The sequence below is a fragment of the Echinops telfairi genome, unplaced genomic scaffold (assembly GCF_000313985.2).
Source record: "Echinops telfairi isolate 266 unplaced genomic scaffold, ASM31398v2 ScPeMD7_655;HRSCAF=1070, whole genome shotgun sequence".
NCBI classification, from domain to species: domain Eukaryota; kingdom Metazoa; phylum Chordata; class Mammalia; order Afrosoricida; family Tenrecidae; genus Echinops; species Echinops telfairi.
Genome location: NW_022104553.1, coordinates 11,930,075 through 11,948,016, shown reverse-complemented (window position 1 = coordinate 11,948,016; position 17,942 = coordinate 11,930,075). Strand labels below are relative to the sequence as shown.

The window sequence follows — 17,942 nt, the reverse complement described above, 5'->3', positions numbered from 1 at the left end:
CAAGGGCAGGGCGGCGCGCCGACCCCGGGCTGCTCCGTCCCCCACATTCCGGAAAGTCACCGCCGGGTGGGTCCCTCCAAGCCTCACGTGAGTCACCGCGGAGGCGCCAGCTTCCCGGCCACTGGGCAGTGACTCCGGCCCTCCCCCGCCGCACCGGGCGCGCACCCCGCCAAAGCGGGCCCTGCCGAGTCCCGCGGCGCGGCCACGCGCGACTCCCCGGGCCCCAGCCCCCCGTGGACCCCAACTCTCAGCCGGGGGGCCCTCACCGCCGGGGGCAGCCACGTGCTCCGGTGGGGGCCCCGGGGGGCGGGGGGCGGGCAGGAGGCCCACACACTCGGTCCACGACTCGGCGTAACCTCAAGCGCCATGTGACGCGCGCCGCGCCGCGGAGAAAGGGCGCGCGCCTGGTTCAGGGCCCGGCGGGCCGGGCTCAGGCCGCCGGGAGGGCCGGTCACCGCTCCCACGCCCAAGTCCCCCCGCCGGCCGGCCCCCCACACTGTCCCCTCTCACCCGCCTCCAGCACCGGAACCTCAGGGCACGAATGGAATGGGGCATGGTGGGGGGGGTCACACTCCCCCATGCCCCTTTGCCCTCCAACTGGTATGTGGGCAGGTTGGCCGCCACTCCCCTCCCCCACCTGGAGGGGCCCTTCCGCTGACACCCCCTCACGATCCCCCCTTGTGAAGGACAACTCTTCCCACGCCCGGCATCCTCCCCTGAACCCCAAGAATCTCCCTTTTGGACTCCCCCCTGATCCCCCGTTCTCACCTGCATCCTGGGTCCTTCCAAGGGGGCTTCGCTGTTCCCCTCGGCGGGGTGCGGGGGGGAGGATGTGATCTGGGGCATCACCCCCCCGGAAACTGAAGCCGAGTTGGGGGAGGGGGAGGGTCCCCAACCCCTCCCTTCACGGCCGGGCGGGGGTGGTAGGAGCCGCGGGGCCGCGCGGCCACGTCGGCAGAACGCGGATTGGCCGGTGGGGGTCACGTGCCAGCGCCCTCGCCCATTCCGCCTCCGCCCCCCTTCGGCCACAAGGGCCAGTTTTCCTAACGTTCCAGGGGGTCGCTCGAAGGGCCGAGGGGGCCGGGCAGCCCAGTCCTATCCAAGCAGACCCTGGGCGCCCTAACGCCGCTGCTTCTCCGCGTCTCCGGCCGTCGTCGACTCTGTGCCCCCCACGCACCTCTCGGTACGGGTTCAGCATGGCTGCCGCAGCCCGGGACCACGTCGCGCGCAGGCGCAGAGGCGCGCCGCGGGGGCAGCGCCGTCGTGCGCAGGCGCCGGGGCTGGACGCGCGCACGCACGCGCGCGCCCCGGCCGAGCGCGCGCAACGGGTGGGGCGGAAGGGCGTGCCGCGCGCCGACCTCCCGCCCGGACGACCCCCCCCCCCCCCCCCCCCCCCCCCCCCCCCCCCCCCCCCCCCCCGCCCGCGGCGTCGCCTAGCGGCCTTCCTTGGATGCCTTCCTCGGGAGTGAGGTGCAGCTCGGCACGTCCAGGCCGCAGACCAAGGAAAACGCACACCGCGGACCCGTGGCCGGTGAAGAATGGGGCTTGGGCCTGGGCGTGTGAGCGTTTGCAAGGAGGGGCCGGCCCGTCCTCCGGTGCAATGTGGTTCAGCAGCGGCGGGAGAGGGAGTTCCGCACCCCGGAAGGGCTTGCAGCAGAGCGAGGCGATGCAGATGATACCTGAGACCTTTACTCGGTTTCTTTGTCTTTAGGCAGCTTCACCACCTTTCGTTTCCCTGGAACCTACCGCAGCCACGAGGCTTCATTGAGACGTCTCAGTCCCCGGCCCTCCTCTCCGCCCCAGAAAGCTACCAGCTTCCCCAGCACTTTCTCTTGCCTGCTCAGCGCGTGATCGGTCATTCAGTTAAAACTAATTTTCTCCTGAGGCTTTGCCTTCTACCACAATTAAAATGCCGTAAAATTTTAGGAAGTGGCCATATAAAATGACATGCTAAGCCATTAGCCACCCAAGGCAGCGGTTCTCAACCTGTGGGTCTTGACCCCTTTGGGGGGGGGTGTCAAACGATTCATAACAGTAGCAAAATGACAGCTGTGAAGTAGCAAGGAAAATAATTTGATGGTTGGGGGGGTCACCACAGCATGAGGAACTGTGGCATTAGGACAGTTGAGAACCACTGACCTAAAATAATCCTTTTATTTCTACTGGACTGGCAGAGAATGATCCCAATTTTCACTCTCGTCCCTGACTCCCAAGGGGTCACCTCTCCAAACTAAAAGGCCAACTTGGAGGCTCGCTGGCTCCCTACCTCTAACCTATAAATTGGGCTTTGCCTATTTATTCCCTCTTATATTTCACTAGATCCACCCTCTTTCCAGACCTAGTTAAAAACAAACAAACAAACCTGTGTTAACTCAGACTGTCCTTCACTCTCTGCCCTTTCGTAACTTCCCTTCTAGTGGTTTCCCAACAGAAAAGCAACGTTCTGCATATAGACTATATCTGTAGCCCTGGTACTGTCATGTCACCTCCCCTCCCGGCAGCTCTTTCTGGTTTCTGCCACCGCTCTCACCACTCTCACCATTGAAACCGGCTAGGCAAATGCCTCCACGGGCCTTATTGACAGGATGCACTTTTCACATCTCACCTTATTTGACCTCTCGGAAGCATTTGACATTTGATGGTGCTCTTCTTTGTGTAATTCTCAATGTCCTTGATGTCTGTTATCAGTCTTACCTGTTTTCCTTTAGTGTTCTCACCTACCTTCTTTCCTTCCAGGAGCCCTGGTGGGTTGGACGGCTAACTGCAAGGTTAGTGGTTCGGATCCACCAGCTGCTCCTCAGGAGAACGATGGGGCTTTCTGCCCTTGTTCTGCCTCAGAAAGCCACTGAGGGAGTTCTCGCCTGCCCTGTGGGGTCTCCCTTTGTCAGCATCAACTCAATGGTAGTGAATTTTCCTTCCTTACACACACACACCACCACCACCACCACCCCTGCATTTTATTGCTTCAATCTGCTACTCCATTTCATCCGACTCCCCAGGTGCTTTTACTCAGCTGCTCAGTCTTTAGTCCATACAGCCTCCCCGAGTGAAATGCGCTGCTAAGTATTCCTGATCAGAAACCGATGGCTTCTGTTTTGTTTTCTTTTGTGCACGCGGGATCTGTTTTTCCTGTAGTACCCTGACTCATCACCCATCCCAAAGCCTGGAATCTAGGAGTTTGTGTTTTCATTTGGCGGTTTCCTCCCACAGCTTTCTGTGGACCTGACTTGATTTTAACGCTTACATATCCATCGAATCACACTGTTCCAGTCTTATCGCCTGAGATTTGTCAATAGCTTTCAGAAGTCGGCAGCGCAATCCCACCATCAGCTCCACAGGTAGTCTGCCTCCATCAAGATTTGTAGCCGTAACAAACCGTGTACAGCCTTGGAAACCCTAGCAGTTCTACTCTGCCCTATAAGGTTGCCATGACACAGAATCTCCCTCAACAGCAGTGTATTTAAGGTTTTGAGTAGGGCTTCTCTGTCCCGGATGGTAGCCATTAGTCGCACGTTGCTATTTAAGTGTATATTGATAATAACTCAAATGCCTAATTCCATTTCTCAGTTACCCTACTCACAGGGGGACACTGGCAGTCACAGAACATCTCCATTAGGGAAGAAAGTTCTTTCGGGCAGTACGCCTCTAGACGTTGCTGCCTCAGCCACATTGTTACAACTTCCCAAAACACAACTTTGGCCTTATGCTACTGTTTGACGACGGTATTAATGAGTTACGTTGAAGTTCAAATGCCTCTGCTTGTCTGAAAAGTGGGCTTGCCTCTCCCGTCTTGTGTTTAGCCACTTCTTGCTAGGCTCTCGTAGTCTAACCACGTGGAGCTATGCTTCACCACCCACTCCCCTGGGGTCACTTCTGACTCAGAGCACAGCAACCCTAGGAGACAGAGTAGAACTGCTCCTTTGGGTTTCTGAGGCTGTGCACCTTCATGGGAGCGGACAGCCTCAGCTTTCTCTCACTGAGAGGCTGTTGGGGTTTGAACTGCCGGTCTTATGGTTAGCAGCCCAGTGTTTAACCCACCGAGCCACCAGGGGCCTTCAAGCTATTTTCCAGATATTGCATTTAAAAAATGTGTTGTACATACATGGTTTGCCCTCCTTAGGACAGGTCCCCCCACCCCCCCAATCCTTCTAAACTCAAATACCAATGCCCCTGAAGAGCCCCTTGCTTCCCATATCGCACAGGCTGCTCTTTCCAATGACACCGTTCACGGTGAATGGCGTGCATGTGATTACATGTTTCTCTTCCCGACTAGGGCTGGTCTGGAAAGCGGAACCATGTTCTGTTTTCATTTTAACGTCTCTAGCTCACGACACGGCACCTGGCCAATGCCAGGTGCTCACAAAAATATTTGGTGCTTGACTGAATATGAGGGGCCTTCAAACAGTTCACGAAAAGATGGAATTGAACGATTTTTTCCGTGGATTTTTTTGGTTTGCTCCTTGCCCCCATGTATGACTTTCTATGGTTGTGTAGCCACATGGGGCACGGTACGTCGTAAAGGGAAGTAATCTGCGTCAGACCAAATCACAGCTCTCGGGTATACGTCCGACCATTCCCACCATTGGAATGGTGGGAAGAAAGGCGGCAGCAGACCGGCACAGGCCGTTTCCACGGGAGAGCAGTGCAGTCCAGTCTAGCCAGCGGGTAAGCTGCGCGAGGAGAGGAGAGGCGGGGCGGGCTGCGGAGACTGGAAGATGCATTCAGTTGTGGAGGCCAGCTCAGTATTTCCAGTGCGACAAGCCTGGACCCAGGGGGAGCCACAGAGAGTTTCCGAGCGCTGAAGGACTTGATCCGGGCTGCGTTATTAGATAGGAACTCCAAGCTTCGTGTCCCCATGGACCTGCTAATAAACATCAAATGAAGGCACCAGGGTTTGGCAGGAGACAAATTTGGTGGTTGGTAACATAAAAAAAATATATATGAAGTGCATTCGGTACTATTGTTTTACATGTGTGAACTCTTCATTCTTAGAACAACTCTACAAGTTAGATACTCAAATCACTCCAGTTACTCAAATGAAGCAACTGAAACAAGAGACTTCAAAGCATTTACTTTGTAAGTCACGCTTGTGGGTTTTTTTGGTAAGTGACGGAGCTGGGATGTGATATGAACCTTGGCAGTCTACCTCTGGGTGATATGTTATCCCGGTTGCTAGGGTAGCGAATAGTTGAGGGAAGGAGATTAGGAGAGGAGGCTTGGGAGTCATCTTGTGAGGTCACATTTGATCCAGCCATGAAGGCTGGTGAGATGAATAAAAGAGGAAGCGTAAAATAGAATTTAGGGTCGAGGACCGAACTTCAGGTTAAATCCTCCTACAGGAAAAAACAATTGGAAGAACATCAAGAGAAGTAGAGCAACTCAATGGGAAGAAGTCAAAACAGAATTCCATGGTTTTCAAACGAGTGAAATCGGCTCTTCAGCCTTGCGGCGTGCATGCCGTGGACGGTTGTTGGCAGTTCAGTGAAGCAGAGCCTGGGCGTGGTGGACTTCCCAGCCAGCAGCGCCGAGGAAGCCGAGTGGTTTGGGGAGAAGGCTGCTTGTAGAGTGGGGTATCTCTGGACACCGAACGGGGGAGCTGGGCTTGCTGACCCATGGGGGTGGTGCTGAGTGTTTCAGATTGTGGTGGACTTGAGTGGAGTGCCTCTGGCCACTTCATTCAGGGAGACTGGGTTGAATAAACCTTCCAGTTGAGGTTAATAAATGCCCTTGGGACATTTATTAGCAACCTTAAAATAACTTTGTAACATATCCTGACCAAACAACTGTACCTGGAGCATTTTGCAACTGAATTGTATGTAACCTGTTAGCCTCCTTAATACATCTTTTAATCGTGAATATTGTTTGTGAGTTCCATGTGGCCAGTGCAGTGAATTCCAGAACTCATAGTGGAATAAGTAGAAAGTGTTGTATATGACAGAACACAGGGCTAATCATTTCCATTATTTTAAAGTAGAGATATGTTGAGCTGTCTATGGTAACTATGTGATTAGAAACCATTCATTGCTGATGGTTTCTACTGATAACATTATCACAAAATACTGCTAATACTACAAAGATTTATTCTTTCCATTCTTGACTGAAGGGAAAGTTAAATTTCAGTTAGAGGCTATTTACAATAAAGATTGCTTTACTATTATTCCATTTGTGATAGTTAGATTTTATGTCAATGCGGGTGGGGCAGGATTCTCCCGTGATAGTACCTAACACAGCGTGGCCAACTCCGTGATGGGAGGTTTGTGAAGCATCCAAGCGGTTCAGGTCACAAGCTGAACAGGAGTGAGGTCTCGTTCCAGGTGTGACCTGTGCTTCGTTCAGACTGACAGTGTGCAGACACGGTGCATTTTGCTGGGGTCCGGCCCTGCACCTCGCTTCCCAACACCAAAGGACTTCACAGGACCTTTTACAGCTCATTTTTATAGATTTGTATATTTATTTGTTTAATGACTCTTTAGTTTCATTAGGCCACACAAGGGGGCTTCAAAAAGTTCATTGGGGAAAAAAAACAAGGAGCTGAAAGATAATGGAGTTTTCCACAAACTTTTTGAGCTCCTCTCAAAAGTCTTGTGATTAGAGACTGCTAGGCACAAAGAGTGGTCAATACATATTTGCTAAATAAATGAACTTATTTGAGTTGGAGTTTGCATATTTGTGTATTGGGGATGATACATCTCAACCCTGTTGAGTGGGTGTGAAGGTTACTGCGTCGTCATAATGTGGTCAGAGGCAAGGATGAATGTGCATATGAAGAGAGAAAACGGGGAATGAGGGCAAATGTGGGAGCTTGGTGGCTGCATCTGCTCCACAGTAGGAGGCACCAGGAAGGGACAGTTGCCACGGTGTTTGGGAAGTACCTCGAGTAGAGTGGGAAAAGTAGGTAGGAAAGGGACCCATTGGGATCCAACCAAAGAATCAGTTACCCTTGAGTTAATTCTTACTCATGGTAACTCTGAATAGAGTTTCAGAATAGAATACTAGTCCATATAGTTTTCAGTGGCTGATTTTTTGAAGTGAAGTGCTGAGCCTTTCTTTGAAGGTTCCTAAGTTAGACTTGAACTTCCAACCTTCTGTTTAGCAGTTGGGCACATCAACCATTTGCACCACCCAGGGACTCCGCTGGGCAGGCGGTGGGGGTGAAAAATCTTTACAGAGATACCTTCAGCAGCCCATGCATTCAGGCAGAGTCACTGTGAGTCGTGATGGATTCCGGGGATATAAGAAGTACGTTAGGTACTCGTTTCCCCCGAGACCAGAACACACGGGTGGTGCCAGATTGTCATTACTTAACTTTTTAAAAGTCAAGGACCCAATAGTTGGAGCTTGATAAAAAGGGGGGAACTATAGAATGGAGCTTCAAGTTCTTATTGGAACCAGGCCGGAGGGTTCCGATGTGTTGTTTAGAAGCAACTTTTAGTCCTTGAACCAAAACTACCTAATGAAGTCAGCTTTAAACTAAACAACGATTTAGCTCATTTAATAGGTAGGTTCTCCTCGAGCATTTCACTCTGAAAGAATTTCCCAGATGAGATGAGGTGCCCAGCAGTCGCTCTAAAATACATAGATTTTTACGGGCCAGACGATCTCACAGTGGCGAAACTAGGCGGGCGGCGATGGGGAGAATGGTGACACAAGGCGAAATGTGTAGCCGTTGTCAATGACCTGCACATAAAAATGGCGCAAGGGTTATGCTTTAGTGCGTGTGTTTTTGCCAGAAAGAAGAGAATTGGACACAATCTCCGCTAACCTTGAAGTATGAATGAAGTAACAGAAAAACAGACATCTCAACAATAGACGAACACAATAAACTGATAGTCATTACTGTCTGAGAAAGGTGAGATTGCTTGTCAAAGGATAAATAGAAATATGTAAGTAAATGTAAGTAAGGACTCGGCCATTAACAACGATGTTGAAGGAAAAAGTTTACAGAGTACCGCACAGAGATTAGATGCAAACGTGTATGATTAAATACAGATAATAAAACATCACCTTGGCAGCATTGTAGAAGAGAAGTTCGGAGATAAATCAATCAAGAGAATTGCAGTCACGCAGGAAGAAATGAACAAACATTGAAGGACTAGGCTAGTGGAAATGGAAAGAAAAGGAGAATGGTTTGAAAGATAGAATTGATAGGACTCGGTAAATCATTACATATTAAGGTTTGAGGAATATAGAGCTGTCAAAATTTACTCATAGTTGCAGCTCAGGTGAGTGAGTAGACAGGTTAGTTACTGGTATTGAATATAGGAGTTGGAACATGCTGGGGAGGGTACACGATGCGTTTAGTTTTTAAACCTTTTAAATCTTTAAATGGAGGTGAATTCTAGATAGGAGTTCCTAAATGTATTTGCCTATAGACTGTTTCATTATAATTAATTATTGAACCATTAACAGCAATTTATAAGATATAAGGTATAGAACACCTCTTGTTTTAAAAAATGAAGGCTTAGTTTAAAAACTATAGCACACCGCTTCTCATTTAAAACTCCCTTCTCAGGCAATTTTTGAGATGAAGAGAAATGAAAACAGATCTGGTTCAATGAAATGAAGCCATTGTTTTTCCTTGTGTTGTCTGTGACCATGGCGCTATGATTATGTTACAGGAAAAGTACTGCACTGCGCTCTTTGCAAGAACTCATAATGTGGATCAATTGACAGCAGTAACCCTAAAGCAGCATTGAGAAACGTGGGGCTGGTTGTTAAGCCCCATCAAGTTAGAAGATTTTCTGCACGACAGGACAAAGCACGACCCAGTCGGATGCTGTCTTCACAATCACTGCTGTCTTGGAGCCCAATGGTAAAACCACTGCTTCCATCCCTCTGGCTAAAGTCTTCTCTTTCATTGACCACCTCCCAAGCCTGCTGTCCTTCTCCAGGGACTCCCGATAACATCTGCAAGGTGTGGGCAATGGAATCTCGCCATCCTCACTTGTCAGGAACATTCTGGTCCTTCTTCAAAGACAGGGCAGTTCAGGGTACAGTTCATATTATTCACCAGTACTATACTTCAGAGGCATCAGTTCTGCAGTCTCCCCTCTGCGTTGTCCCGCTTTCGCAAGCGTCGGAGCTGATGGAGAACACCATGGCTTCAGTCAGGTGCACCCGAGTCCTGTCCAAAGGCTGCTTTTTCATGCTTTGATATGTCTTTGCTCCATGAAGTATGTCCTTTGATTTCTTGCCCACCACTTCTGTGGGCATGATGTGCATCCAAGAACTATGAACTGCTTGGCCACTTCAGTCTTTTCTGTTCATCATGCTAATTACTGGTTCAGTGGACCTGTGATCTGATTTTCATTAGTAAATGCTTCAAGTCCTCCGTTTTAGTGAGCCATGTCATCTACACATCACAGGTTGTTAATGAGTCTTCCTCCAGTCTTTTTAAAACATCGTTTTATTGTGGCTCTGACAGCTCTTATAACATTCCATACATCAATTGAATCAAGCATATTTGTACATATGTCGCCATTACCATTTTCTACACATTTACTTCCTATTTGAGCCCTTGGTATCAGCTCCTCTTTTTCCCCTCCCTCCCTCTCTTCCTCCAATCTTGATGCCTAGTTTGTTTTTTATATATATGTATACTGTCATCCACTTTATCATCTGTTCATCCTACAGATTGAATAAATATGGTGAAAGGATAATACCCTGACACAGCTTACCTGATTTAAAACTATACCACAAAACCCTTTGTTCTGTTCAAATGACTGCCTCTTGGTCTATATACACCTTCCACATTCGTACAATGAAGTGTTTTAGAATTCCATTTAAAGAAATATTCTCCATAATATTTTATGATCCATACACTCGAATGCCTTTACATAGACAATGAGAGGCAAGTAAACATCTTTCTGGTTGTGTTAGTCCAGGTAAACTAGAGAAACAAATCCAGGAAGACTCGTGTGTGTATAAGAAATTGCTTTATATCAAAGACTAACTGTATAGAAAGAAGACATCCCAGCCCAGTCCAGATCAAGTCCATAAGTCCAATATTAGCTCATATGTCCAATACCAGTCTATAAGTTCCTCTTCAGACTCATGCAACACATGCAATGATGCTGAATGCAGTAAGATCACAGGCCAGTGGGTAGAAGGTCTTGTGGATCCAGTGGCAGTGGAAACATCTCAGCACTGACACGGGTCTCTATGAGGCTCCTGGCATTTGGCTCCATCAGCATAGTTCCATGTGACTTGTCAGCAGGAAGAGGAAGCAGAGAGTGTGTGTCAAGCCTCCAGGGAGGAAGACAGGAGTTCCCAGAATGCTCAGGAGAAGACCATGCCTACCCAGAGGCCTCATTGGCTATGGCCTGATTGACAGGGTAGACTCCACCCCTTTATTCAAATTGGCAGGAGATTATGTAACTGCCACACTGGCATTTTCTGCTTTTCACCAAGACCCATCTGATGTCAGTAATGCTCTCTCTCCCTCCACAGCCTGTGCTGATTCTGCCCTGAGTTTTTGGCCGTCACTTGTTGATGTACTACTGCAATTGTTTCCTAATTAACTTCAGTAAACTTTTATGTGTGTGATATTAACGATATGTTTGATAATCTCCGCATTCTGTTGTATTACCTTTATTTGGAATAGGCAAAAATATGAATCTGTTCCAGTCAGCCAAGTAATTATCCTCCAAATTTCTTGGCACAGACGAGTGAGCACCTCTAGTGTTATATTCATTTACTGGAAAATTTCAACTGGTATTTCGTTAATGCCTGGAGCCTTGTTTTGTATCAATACTTCAGTGCAGCTTGGACTCCTTTCTTCAAAACCATTAGTTCTTGATCATATGTTACCTCATGAAATGGTTGAACAATTCTTTTTGGTACAGTGACTCTATGTACTCTTTCCATCTTCTTTTGATGTTTCCTGCATTGTTTAATATTTTATCCACAGAATCCTTCAATATTACAGCTCAAGGCTTGAATCTTTCTTCAATTCTTTCAGCCTGAGAAATGCCACGTACGTGGTATCCGTTTTGCTTTTAACTCTACGCGTTTGCACGTTTTGTTATCAGGCTTTGCTTTCTTCAGGCGCTCCTTGAAGTGTTCTGTTCAGTTCTCTGACGTCATCATTCCTTCCGTTCGCTTTCACTACTCTGCTTTCAAAAGCAACTTCCAGAGCCTCTCCTGACGTCCATTTTGGCTTTTTCTTTCTTCCCACGTTTCTTTCTTGCTGGCTTTCCAATGACTTTTGCTTTGCTCTTGTATGATGTCTTTGAGGCCATCCCACAACTCTTCTGGTCAAGGGTCATTAGTGTTCAAGGTGTCAAATAGAATCTTGAGATGGCTTCAAAATTCACGTGGGATTTATCCAAGGTTGTGCTTTGGCTTACTTGGCTGTTTAATTTTCTTTAGCTTCAATTTGAGTTTTCAGATGAGCAATTAATGATCTGTTCCTCATGGACCCCTGGTCTTGTTCTGACTAATGATATTGAGCTTCCTCTGTCTTCTTTTTCTACAGACTTAGTTAATTGGGTTCCTGTGTACTCCATCTGGTGAAGTCCATGTGTATAAACTCAAACAAAGTCATACTCCCGGCCATGAAGTGGGTTCTGGCTCTTAGTGACCCCATCGGCCAGGGTAGAACCACCCCTGTGGGTTTCCTTGACTGTAAATCTTTACAAGAACAGAGAGCTTCAACTCTCTAACACAGAGTGGCTGGTGAGTTCCAATTGCTGGCTTCCTGGCTAGAAACCCAGCAAGTAAACCTCCACCAGAGATGCTCATGCGTCCCATCAGGCAACTGCCATTGAGTCCATGCTAACTCACGGTGACCCTACAGGGCAGGGTAGACATGCCTCTGTGAGTTTCCAAGACTGTAAATCTTTATGGGAGTAGGAAACCTCATGTTTCTCCCAAGGAGTGACTGGTGGTTTCAAACTCCTGACCTTGCTGTTAGCAGCCCAACCCATAACTACTATGCCACCACAGCTCTCCTCCTATATAGTCAGTCAGCGGTTACTATTATTATTTTTAATCATTTTATTGGGGGCTTGTACAGCTCATCACAATTCATCCATCCATCCATTGTGTCAAGCACATTTGTATGAATGTTACCATCATCATTTAAAAAAAAATTGTTTTATTAGGGGCTCATACAACTCTTACCACAATCCATACATACATCAATTGTGTAAAGCACATTTGTACATTCATTGCCCTCATCATTCTCAAAACATTTCCTCTCCACTTAAGCCCCTGGCATCAGTGCCTCATTTTTCTTCCTCGCTTCCTGCTCTCCCCTCCCTCATGAACCCTTGATGATTTATAAAAATTTTTTTAGGACTTACACTGACTGATGTCGCCCTTCACCACTTTTCTATTGTCTGACCCCTGGGAAGGGGTTAAATGTAGATCATTATGATTGGTTTTCCCTTTCTCCCCCCACCTTCCCCCTTACCCTCCTGGTATCCTGAGGGGTTTATCTGTCCTGGATCCCATGTGTTTCCGGCTCTTATCTGTACCAGTGTACATGCTCTGCTCTAGCCAGATTTGTAAGGTAGAACTGGGGCCATGATAGTGGCGGGGAGGAAGCATTAAAGAAGTAGAGGTGTGTTGTATGTTCTGTCAGTGCTATACTGTACCCTGACCGGCTCATCTCTTCCTTGTGACCCTTTTGTGAGGGGAGGTCCAATTGTCTACAGATGGGCTTTGGGTCTCCACTCTGCCCTCCCGCTCATTCACATTGATATGATTTTTTGTTCTGGGTCTTTGATAGCTGATACCTGATCCCATTGACACCTCATGATCACACAGGCTGGTGTGCTTCTTCCCTGTGGGCTTTGTTGCTTCTCAGCTAGATGGCGGCTTGTTTATCTTCAAGCCTTTAAGACCCCAGGTGCTATATCTTTTGATAGCTGGGCACCATCTGCTTTCTTCATCACTTTGCATATGCACCTATTTTGTGTTCAGCGATCATGTCAGGAAGCTGAGCCTCACAGAATGCCGGATTTTTAGAACAAAGTGTTCTTGCATTGAGGGAGTACTTGAATAGAGGCCCAATGTCTGTCTTAATACTTAACATATAAATATATGTACATAGATCCATTTCCCTATCGTTATATATAACTATATTTACATATGTACACGCCTGTATTTAGACCTCTATAAATACCCTTTGTCTCCTAATTCTTTCCTCTATTTCCTTTTACTAGCCTCTTGTCCCACTATCATGTTCGACCTTCATTCGGGTTTCACTAATTCCTCTCAGCTTGATCAAGGCCCACCAGGCATCCTATACCCTCCTCGCCTTCGATTTTAGATCTCTTGTTCCCTTGTCCCTGGGTTGGTAGTCAGTGATTATTTGCTGGAAAGGATGTTTCCAATGAATAAGTCTTGGGTCTTGCAAAATTCTATTATGCATTCTCTGATGTCATTTCTTTCCCTGAGGCCAGATTTTGCAACAACCACTCCTTCTTCGTTTCTCACTTTCACATTCCAATCGCTGTAATTATCAATACGTCTTTTCTTTTCAATCATTTTATTAGGGGCTCATCCAACTCTTATCACAATCCACGCATACATCAATTGCATAAAGCACATTTGTACATTCATTGCCCTCATCATTCTCAAAACATTTCCTCTCCACTTAAGCCCCCCGGCATTAGGTCCTCAGTTTTCCTCCTCCCTCCCCGCTGCCCCCTCCCATCAATACGTCTTGATTGCAGGTCTGGACAATTTCAAACCTTGGAAGTTGGATCAAATCTTTATATTTTCATCTTTGACGTTGGTGATTGGTGTGTACATTTAAATAGTATTTGTACAAATGATCTTCCCTGCGGACATTTGACTATTATCATTGAGAACATTGCAATTCAGAGGAGGTTTTTAGATGATGATCTGTTTTTTATAAAGCCTTTTTAGTGATTTGAGTGAAAGTTTTCAGAGCAAATTGGTTTTCCATTTAATACTTAATTCCATTTAATACTTTTTGTTTGTAATCCCAATAATGTAACAGCCGTCTCCCCACTTCCTTCCTGTGTTTACATTTTCCTTTGTCTTTTCCTACCCTTTCTTGCCTTCTGAGCTTTGCCCCTGGGCAAAGCTGCCCTTTGATCTTGTATGGCGTGTGCTCCTTCCTGGTGTTACACTGTTCACATTTTAAGTCTGTCTATTGTTTGGCTGAAAGTTGAGGAACAGGAGTGAATTTAGTTCCAGACTTGCAGGGTGATCCAGGACCTCAGCCTTGGAGTTTAGGAGGGAACTTGAGATATTCTTTTTGATGATGATGTTAGATCTCGGGGGAGAGACACCTCGGTCCTTGGCTCTGCTTGAGAAAGCATTCACACTCAAGTCTGGTTTGTGATCCAAGTGAGTTTATAGAGAATAGTAGCAGTAAATGGAACATAAGCCAGTCACAAGCCATTGCAGCATAGCCGCTGGGGAAAGTGGGAGCCCAGAACAAAACCTCTGGCCTTTTCAGGGACCCTGTTGGGAGGCGTGGTCGACAATACTGGTCAACCCCATTGGCTGAGTGAAATTCATCTGGCTTAGATGGGCCAATCCAGGTGTAAGGCCCACCTAGGTGTACCACCCCTTCCTGGCCGGAAGCTCGGACCTCTGAGCATGGGTAATGGACTGCCTATGCTAGCTCCTATCATTGTCCGCAACTCCACTCCTTCGTGATTTGTCATTCCCAGCAGGGATGATTGTCCAGGTCACAATCGCCAACACTTTGATTCTAATCCCTAGAATCTTTATGAATTCCATTCCATTTTTAAAAGCTTTATGGCATATAATCCACATATCATACAATTCAGTCGTTCAATCATATCAAGGAGAATTGTACAATCATTTGCACAATTTTAGAACATTTTCTTTTTATGGTTAAATCACCTTTAAAAGGACCTGTGTAATCACAATCAGTTCTAGTGCTTCCTCCCCCCTCCTCCTTTTATTGTTTACTCCAGAAATCCCCTCACCCTCCTTCTCTCCCACCCTCCACCCCTATAACCCCTATAAACCCTGCCATTAGTTATGATTTCTATGCACCCGCTGCTTCACAAACTGGAAAGAAAACCCAACAGAAACAATAAAAACAAAAATGAAACGAAATGGTAAGGATAAAATAATAAGACTATAAAGATAATAAAATAATGAGTAAGACCACCATCAATATTTAAAGAACCAGGGATGACATTTTTGTCATGGAATAAGCAAGAGCTATTTGCACCTAGAACAAATTCAGGTTGGATCAAGAGGGAAGTCCACTGACCAAGCACCAAGTTCCATCCAGCATAATCAAGATTACAATGATCTCTGTTTGATAGTAGGCTTGCCTGTGGCTAGAGGGGATCTGCGGGCAGCTCAGTCTGACTAGCTCCTCTGCAGATGGGTTTGGGGCACCCATTGTCCTCCATAGCCTTCTGCAAATTGGGTGTTCATAATTTTACCTCTGATACTTTTCCCTTCATCATATTTGAATTTTGTTATTGTCACCTTTGGATCACATAAGCTGATATGCTTCTTCTATGTGGACTTACTTGACTCCTCACTTAGATGGCTTCTTGTTTGAATACAAGCTTTTGAGACTCCAGACACTATTCTGCTTGATAGCCGGGCACCGTCTGCTTTCTACCCTTGATCTTAGCCAAAAGGCTGAGAAGTGATTCCATCTACTTTCTTCACCACACTTTGCACCCTTATCTTCAGTGATCATTTCAGGCAGGTGAGAATCGAGCCGGGCCATGTTATCAGAACTAACTGTTCTTGAATTGGAGCTGGAGTTAAGCAGAAGCCCAGAATCCATCTGCTTGTCCCTGGGATATGCATGACTCGGGTTTACTTTGGCAGTTGCAGTGTGACAAAATCAAAACCCCATAAAACCAACTACCCCAACAAGAGCAACAAACCAACCAGCAAACAGACAAATAAGCAAAAATAAACAAGCTAAAGACAGGAAAACAAAAAAGTACAACACTGTCAATCATCCCCCTGGGCCATAAGGCGATTGCTCTGATAACATCATCCATTTTCCCAGTCACACAGCACTCAGGACTCTGTCCGTATGAAGAGTCTATGCAAATACAGTTCCACCATGTGCCGCAACCCTTAGTTGTTTGTCTACACAGTTCTATCTCCCATTCTGTTGAGCTCTGTTTACCCCAAATATGGGGAATGGTGCCACGGGGGAACATCCTGGATCAATTCTTCCAAGTGCAGATTCCTACCCAACAGATCAAAACCTGTCATGTCTCTGCGAGGGGGCACCAAGGTTCTAAATATATGGTGATCCTGGGTCCCTTTCCTTTGGACCCCCACTGAGCTGGGGATTTCCCCCCCTAAGTCCAACGACTGCCACGTCCATAGTCCTGGGGAAGCCACTCTCTGCTTCCTCTTCCATCCGAGTACCCCAGTCCTCAGTCCACAGGTGCAGGAAACTTCAGGGCAGGGCTCAGCTCATTCTGTCGGGCCTCCATGTTAAGTCCTTCTGGTGTAGCCGCTGAGTTATGCCATGCTGCCTGTAAAGTGAGCATCCAAGGTCATCATGGTGCTTAGTCCATGCCCTGGTGCACCGAGGGTTGCATAGAAGCATATTTTTAGTGTCCCATTTCAGTTTTTACCACTTCACATTCTCCTAGAGTCATACTAGGAGGATGCGTTCCACATTCTCATTACTTACAGATGTTTACAGCTCTGGCTTCTTCGTTTGATTCGTGCCACATGGGCAAACGAAACCCCCCAAAATTCGAATCCAGTGACACCACTAGGGTCAACTCTGCTTTGAGGAGGCAACTTTCCCCAGCTGTAATTTAGAGCCTTCCATCCTGAGGGACCCATCACCTGTCACTATGTTAGACAATGTTCTGCGCCATTTATAAGGTCTTCACTGGCCAGCTTCATTTTAGAAATGGGTGGCCAGATCCTTTTTTCTAGTCTGCCTTAGTCTGGAAGCTCCCTTGAAATCTATCCACCACGGGAGACCTTTGCGGCATTTGAAGTATGATTGGCATAGCTCCCTGCATTATGGCAGCATGCAAGCCACCACAGTAGGTCAAGCTAGCAGAGCGTGGTGATGAGAAGTTAGGGGGTAACAAATGGAACACAATGGTGGTGGAAACACTGTGGGTCAAGATAGTGCGAATGAACGTATGCTGTGCTGTGTACATTGTCACCAAAAATAAAATACACGTTAAAAAAGGACAGGTTATTTTCTGTTATAAATGCATTTAAAATATTTTGTTGGGGGCTCTTACAGCTCTCATAACAATCCATACATCCATTGTGTCAAGCACATTTGTACATAGGTTGCCATCATCCTTTTCAAACATTTTCTTTCTACTTGAGCCTTTGATATCAAATCCTCATTTTTTCATCCCTCTCACACCCTCCCAACCTCATGAACCCTTGACAAAGTATAAATTATTATTTTCATATCTTACACCATCCACTGTCTCCCTTCACCCATTTTTGTTGTTGTTGTTTGTCACCCTGGGGGTGGAGGGGCGGGTTATATGTCGATCATTGGAGTTGGTTCTCCCTTTCTCCCCCCACCTTCCCCTACCTCCATGGTATCTCTACTCCCATTATTGTTCCGGAGGGGTTTATCTGTCCTGATTCCGTGTGTCTAGAGCTCTTATCTGTACCAGCGTACATGCTCTAGTCTAGCCAAATTTGTAAGGTAGAATTAGGGTAATGATAATGGGAGATGGGGGGTGTGTGTGAAATAGTTTATTGTGCCAGCCTGGCCGATAAACACAAGTGGGATTAACTGAAGGGCAGAGAGTTAAATGCCTTGGTGAGCCTCATCTTTCTTGTCTCTTGCTCTTTGATCATCAGACCAGTGCGCGGCTGCCTTGCTTGTCCTGTGCCTCAATTTAAAGGCTACACTACCTGTGGGACGCCTAGCCTGTGCACTGTGTCACTGTAAGTTGAGGTCCCTTTAAGATATCGCTGGAGCTGGGGACTGGCAGTTGGTGACCTGCCTT

At 47.1% G+C, this 17,942-nt stretch overlaps 1 protein-coding gene across 9 annotated transcripts in view; it reads left to right on the top strand.

Annotated features, from left to right (window-relative positions):
• The first annotated feature begins 13 nt into the window (after positions 1-13).
• LOC101652007 (HLA class II histocompatibility antigen, DM alpha chain) overlaps positions 14-17,942 on the top strand; it is a 35,722-nt gene continuing 17,793 nt past the window's right edge. For 5 of the 9 annotated variants that reach the window (XM_045292497.1, XM_045292495.1, XM_045292494.1 and 2 more), the window contains exons 1-2: positions 7,244-7,849; positions 8,619-8,812. The gene's annotated coding sequence lies outside the window, so the exon portion shown is untranslated. Of the gene's footprint in view, positions 88-7,241; positions 7,850-8,618; positions 8,813-17,942 lie in introns of those variants that run through there. The other 4 variants (XM_045292490.1, XM_045292493.1, XM_045292496.1 and 1 more) reach the window with 4 other exon arrangements.